The 6,992-nt window shown below is 41.9% G+C and overlaps 1 non-coding gene across 1 annotated transcript; it reads right to left on the bottom strand.

Moving 5' to 3' along the window:
• Positions 1-5,811: 5,811 nt before the first annotated feature.
• Trnam-cau (transfer RNA methionine (anticodon CAU)) lies at positions 5,812-5,883 on the bottom strand. Its single transcript has one exon. It is a non-coding gene; the product is annotated as a tRNA-Met (tRNA).
• Positions 5,884-6,992: the final 1,109 nt, after the last annotated feature.

The raw sequence follows: 6,992 nt of genomic DNA, 5'->3' as shown, positions 1-6,992 counted from the left end.
CCAATTCGCCACCTTCTGGCTAGTATTTCTCTCGTTGGACAATGGGACTGGCTCGATCCTTCGATTCGAAATCGTGTCCAGTGGCCGTGTCGAGGGGAGGTCATCCTCCGCTCGACCGGGCATCTCTCATGGGCGGCCCCATGAATCATGGGATTTGTAGATGAATTAAATCCCATCGGGCCCGTTTTCAATTCGTTGGCGCATCGTCTAACACGAGAACGACGACTATCGTCGTTCGTGGGGAGCTGCACCGGTGGTCCTAGCTTTACGCGTTGTAGTAAAGTACCGGTCATTGTGAGGTGAATCCACGCGGCCACCCCTTGCCCACCCCTTTTCCTTTCACTTCGCGTTCCTCGCCTCGTTGCTTCCTAGGCCGCGTTGCGCCTTTTTTTTTTTGTATAACCGGATTTAAGGATGCACAGGTGGCACGGACGCGGGCTTGCAACGGCGAATGGAAATGAAAAACGACGCGGCTCCGTGGGACAGATTAATCTGAACTGACCACGAATTGGACTGGCTCGAGGAGGTGTTCGCTGGCGGATTTTTGCTCCCGGGGGATCTTTTGTGAATTTTAAAAATTGATACCACCGGAACGGATTCTTGAAATATCAAGTGTCTCGCGTGAATTATCGGAAGGTTATTTTTCGTATTTTTATTACCAATTTCTCGGGTAGAGGCGAGTCGTTTTCAAAAGATGGAAATTACAGTGAAATCTTGGAACGTCGAATCGAGGAGAATGTTGGTAGTCTCGAAAAGAAGAAGAAGAAGAAAGTTTATTCCGTCAAATCCAGTCACTGTTTCCGGCCCACGGTGATTTCAGCGCTTCCTGTCCCTCGAATTTCGTACAAAACCATCCAATGTCCGAATATAACGAAGAAAATCTCACGGTTGCGGAGAATCGTGACCACAAGCGGCCCATTCATCGGCCGACCGTCCCAAGGTACAAGACTCGTCATTATCCGTTGATGAAGAGCGTCGAGAACGTTGACGGGCCGCACACTCGTTGGGCGAAACAACGCGGCCTTTCAGCCACGTACGGGTCCAAGCAGGCGGCGATCGAGAAGGCGATCATCCAGTTCGAAGATAGAGACAGAGGATCGCGTTGTGCCGGTTTAGCTTAGGTTAGGGTTCATCGAAGATCACCAGAGACGTTCGAGAGTATCCAACAAGGACATCATTATGTCCTTCGATTCGAAAAAAGAGAGTCTCAGAAGAGTTGGCTCTCAAGATTAGACCACTCTCTTCTATACTGTTCCTTTTATTTTTATCCATCCTCCTCTTTTTCTTCCTCTTTCCTTTTTTCGCCTTCTCTCGTTCCCACCTCTTTCCTTTTATATATATATATATATTTTTCGTTTCTCTTTTGCATCTCGACGGAATCACAGACACCTGCCCAGCATCCAATTTCGAGGAGAAACGAGAATTGAGCCACTCCCGAATTCGAAATGGTCCACGACCGGCCAACCATGGGATACTTATCGCGGGGACAGGGTGGATCAAATCGAAATAACGCGCGCTGTCGTGACCAATTCCCGTGGATGGGATTCCCCTTTCGACTTTGGTGAAATAGATACTACCATCCCGCCTGGACGCGGCCGTCTTTCTCTTCGTTAATTGGGAATAAATTGGATCCAATCTAATTCGAATTAAGGCAGGGCCAAGATGTTTTTTCTGTGGAACTCGGCGGACGGGGAGTGGCTTTTCTTCGAAAACGAGGTACCACGGGTGTTGGATTTATTCCAACATACATACACACACAAACACACGTACACTGTTTCACATTTTATGCTGATTGGAAACTCCAATAATGGAGTTATTCTTTTCAAATTGATACCCCGGCCCTATTTTGCTTTCCTCTTTTCTTATTTCACCCTCATATTATATTCTTGCCTTTATTCTTACTACGTTTCACTCTTCTAAATTCCATAACGTGACTCGAGCGTATGGTAGTTATCTTCTAAATATAGAGACTGGTCCCTGTTTCTTTTCTTCGAGCTTCGTGATCGAAGAAAATTGATTTCTTTCTTTCTTTCTTTTTATTTCTTTTTTTTTTCCTAAGAATTCTTTCAAAGAATTCTTCAAGACGAACGGCTTACCGTTATTTTTAACTGTTATACTCTTTCCACGAGATACCAATAATATGTCTTCTTACGTTCCCGTAGCACTTTCGTCCAACAAATTATTCCAAAGTTCAAGAAATTCTCTTTCCCAATCCTCCATCGTTCGCATCCATACTCCATTATTCACCATTCCGTTCTAAATTCACCTTATTACCGCCACTAAATAGAACATTGCCCAATATCCCTTTTAAAACACTTTTGTTCCGTTTAGACACCGTGAACGGCCATCACCGGGGCCGAGTTCACCCGAAAAATCCGGGGCTCCATAGGACAGGAAGTGGCACGTATCGAAGCGGCTCCTTTTCCCGTGAAAACGGGCCGAGATCCTCCTCTGTCGTAATAATAGATCATAACACGAGGGCGACCGTGTAAAACGCGGTGCGGAGTTTTAGTTTTTACGACAGGGGGGAGGGGGGAGACTCTCGGAATTTTTTACGGCCGGTCGAGGGCTTTTTATTTCGAAAAAAAAAAAAAAAGAAAGAAAAGAAAAGAAAAGAGAAAAAGGAAAAAAGGAATTCCACGGCCGGTCGCGCCGCCGCGAGATAAAGCCTTAAATTTTTCGAGGAACGTATCTCTCCCCCGTGGCTCGGATCGTAAAATCCGATGTTCGCGCCGGCGACGATTGCGCCGTGTCGCGAACGACACAAAGGAGGGGTCGGCTATCGAAAGTGTTAATCAAGCCGCGAGGCTGGCAAAAGCGGAGGAACCGTATTACGTTGCGGAATCGTCGGGGAACGGAACGAAAATTGTGGAGACGAGAGGCTGGATTGGGCCAATTTCATCGTGGATCGTTGTGTCCGAGTGTAAAATTTTTTCTGACCGATACGTTAATTGGTAGTGGATGATAGCGAACAGCGTTTATAAGTAAAAATGTGTAAGAGGGACCAGGTAAATGGATTATATATATATAAGTATCTGAATCTCATATTCCAATCCAGTTCTCCAATTAACACGAACCGGAAAGAAAGAGACGAAACAGCGAATCTGACAAAAGTGTTTCATTCGTTTCTTTCGTCTGTCACGTCTTTTTCTGCGAGTCCCATGAGAGCGTCCTCGGATGTCGCATCGTTCCTCATCATTCAAATTATAATTCCTCCGTCATATACGGGACACGCTGGGTATAAGAAAAAGAGTAAGGCAAATAGAAGGCAAAATGAAGAGCGAGAAAGAGAGCGCACGTTCCAGAAGCGCGCACGTCCCGAGAAATCCGTGTGGAGGACAAAATAGTCGCTACTTGATGGCGACTTAACGTGATTTTGAATGGTGGCTAACGACTTGGAGCCGCGTCATGGGGCCCGGAACGCTCGTGGCGTGCCAAATAATACGGAGTCACGCTGAGCAACGTGGATCCCGAGGATCCTGACGGTGAACCAACCAACGCTCGAGATAATATCCTCCCACACGGTCGTCGTTTCGCTATTCCTTGGTCCTTAAACTCTCCTCCCTCACCCCCTCAACCTTCCTACGTTTCGTTTAAATCCAAGGCAACAACACAATGAGGCCCTCGCCCGGCCTCGCGTTATCGCGAATTAATGCTTTTTTCCCCCTCCGAGTTTCTTATTAGGGGAGATGGAGAGGAAGATAGCCTGGAACGATTCAAATGTCGCGCGGCACGAAGAGGGATAATCGTGGGGGCGCTCGCGTCATCGTCGCCCGGTTGATAAATCGTCCCATTTGGGTAATGAAGTAATGGAAATGGCTTGTTCTAGCAGTTTGGTGGAAAGTAGCTTGTATGTTCGGTGGCTTGCTTCGCTGTGGAGAATCGCGAATTGGAAACGCAAACGGGTTGAAACCTGGATTTAATGGTAATTTATGATACGCGAATTTTTGAATTTTGAGATTAGCTTTTGGTGGAAATTTGAAAATTACGGTACGGTACGGTGAATTGAGTTAGACTCGAGAGGGAAAATTAATGATGTAATTTTGGACCTGTTGTATATTTCGTTATGGATATCGATACAAATTTGAGGATAATAATTGTTGTGCGGATTAAATTTATCGATCTGCACGAGATGAGGATATATCTAATTGAAATTTGATAATAATGATCAACTTGGTTATTGTGAAATTTTGAAATCAATTTATTACAATTTATTAGATTCGTTAAAATTAAATTCTAAAATCTCAAGTAACGAAAAAAATGGTTATTGTGCTAGAAAGCAATTCAAAAAAAAGAAAAGAAATATCTCCGAAGAAAATATCCTCGTACAATATCCTCTATATTTTATTTTTCTAACGTGGGACAGCCCGCTGAGTCCTCGTGATTTCTGTAAATCCTGTAGCTTGATCCATGCTGGTATTAACTACACTCCTAAGAGGACGATTGATCTATTCATAATCCACTATATCAATATAATCTCTCGATCAATCGTTGTCATAGATCATGAAGATAACGATGATGACAATAATATATGAGGGTGGATCTTGAAACGTTATTTAACAGTTCTTTCAAGAAAATACAAATAAAAATTTTTATTTCTAACAAATTAAGAGAACTTGTCCAACAGATGTGATGGATAAAGAAATTTAAAATTTTTCAAAAATTAATCACATATCTTAAATAGAAAGGAAAAATTTGAACACTATTATGTTTTAAATGTAATTCAAAAATAGATTTCTATAGAGGATCAGTTTTAAAAAGATTGTCAGATTGGTTCACTTCACGCGATAAAACTTTTTTTCCTCTCCCCAAGATTCTTGATAACAATGACTTCTATCAAGGTTCAGAAGACTATTTCCGATCATTTCCCAGCAGGAAAATAATAAAGCACACCTGGGCAGAGATTGCCTTCGGATTACAGAAAACGATTTCGCGAGACAGGTGTAAGCTGGACTGGAATCATTAATAACAGAGATAATTTGTTGGAAATAATCTTGGCTTAGATGCATCGGTCGATCATTCGAGAGGCACAATAATCCTGCAGTGTCATTCTCTGCTATTTTTTTCAGTTACTTTAATATTTCCTTTCTTTTCTTCCACTTTTTTTATTATTCTTTCACTAAATGCAATCTCGACAAATCCAAAAATTTCACTTCCAAATCTTCCATTCGTTATATTCATCGTTTATGTGAACGAATAGAGAGACGAAGATTCGTCATAATACAAACCAATCTATTTTTCGGCAATTTTTCAAAAATGGGATGGAAGGGCGATTCCTCCAACTACTGGACGAAGCAGTTTGTCACAATTGTTCCCCGAATCGACTCAGCTTATTCCACGCACAGCGCAGTCCTTCTTTACATGGTCGAAGTCGAAGACCCCTCATGGTGAAAGAGTAACGGACGACAGAGGGACAAGCACGTGACGCTGTCTGGGAACATCCGTTCCCATTGTCCGACAAAAACTCTCCAGAAAATCTAAACGCATAATCTGATCGAAAGCTTGTCGCCCAAGTTGTCGAACGAAACGTGACCAGACCTTTAGAACCATACAATAAATAAGATTAACATTTATCATCACATTTACTGTTGACTCAAATAAAATTAACAAGCCATATTATCTTTTCTGGATAGTGAATGACACAAAGGAAGAAATACTGAATACTTCTCGGAATTTGCAATTTCGAAAAATTTCCAATTGAACCTAAACAAAATATTCCTATTCTAAAAAAAAAAAAAAAAAGAAAAAATTATATTGCGAACAACATCACTCGTAAATTCGCAACTATCAAACGGTATTAAAATTCCACCTTAGCAGAGCGTGGTTTCGATCCACGGACCTCTGGGTTATGGGCCCAGCACGCTTCCACTGCGCCACTCTGCTTCGATGCAACACAATGTTCGAGAAAATTTCTAAAACAACGAGAAAGAAAAAAATAGAAAAAAGAATAAAGTCCTAGAACGAACAATCGAAATTTCAACATTCGAATCTCGTCATTCTCATCAGGCTTCTCGAGTCGAATCGAAGCTTTGAGGAAACCTATTGCCATTAAGATGTGTTAAATCGACAGCGTTGAGTCCACAGCGAGTATAAGTTTTGTCGTGAAAGGCAAGGACGAATGAAGTTGTTTTAGGACCTCGAGACAAGTCGAGATAGCCTCGCAGAGGAAAGTGGTTGACGAGCCAACTCGGTCTACGACGAAGTTTGTTTTTATTCGGCTACCGGCGGAATCCTCATCCTCGTGTACACGATTCCTTTGACGGATGGCCGTTCCGGTAGTACTCGTTGGAAAAATAATATCGTCCCCTTGCGAGCCACAACGACAAGAATGACGAGAACGACGTCAAAGCGTCTCTTTGCTGTCCAGGCACGTCTCGGTTGTCTGAGACCTTCACTGAGAAAATAATCGTGCTTTCCAGTATTTACGAGCATATAAGCACACACACACATATACACACATAGAGTCATATCCTTCATGGAAATCCTGCGAGCCATCGTTCGGGATCGAAAGTTTATTTTTCGATGAGAAGTCAAGAGGAGAGATACTACTTCCAGAAGGCTGACTCTTCCGGCGAAGAAGCTTTCAGCTACCGAATTGTGTTTCCTTGAGGGAGATTCGAAAAGGATTTGTGTGTATTCATTTTTAGTTTATTAGTTGATTTTCTAAATAACAGGATGATCGGAGATTAATTTTTTAGGATAGGACTTTGGACAGAGTTAACGTGTATGGAGTATATGTACGATGAATCTAAGTATCGGGGAAAGAATTCGAGACAGAAATTTATTTCATAAAACGTATAATAATAATTTTATACTTTTATATTTTGTACATTTTAATTTTTACTTTCTAAAATTTTATTCGTTATTAATCAATATCGTAGACATCCTTTATTTGGCACAACTTTCATTAAATCTTACCAATATTGGATAGAATTTTATAATAAAGTTAACATATACGATTAAAATACTGGATATCTTTCCAATCACAGAAA

The sequence above is a fragment of the Apis cerana genome, linkage group LG13 (genome assembly GCF_029169275.1).
Source record: "Apis cerana isolate GH-2021 linkage group LG13, AcerK_1.0, whole genome shotgun sequence".
Lineage (NCBI taxonomy): Eukaryota > Metazoa > Arthropoda > Insecta > Hymenoptera > Apidae > Apis > Apis cerana.
The sequence above is the reverse complement of the archived record's forward strand: the minus strand, read 5'-3'. Positions and strand labels throughout refer to the sequence as shown.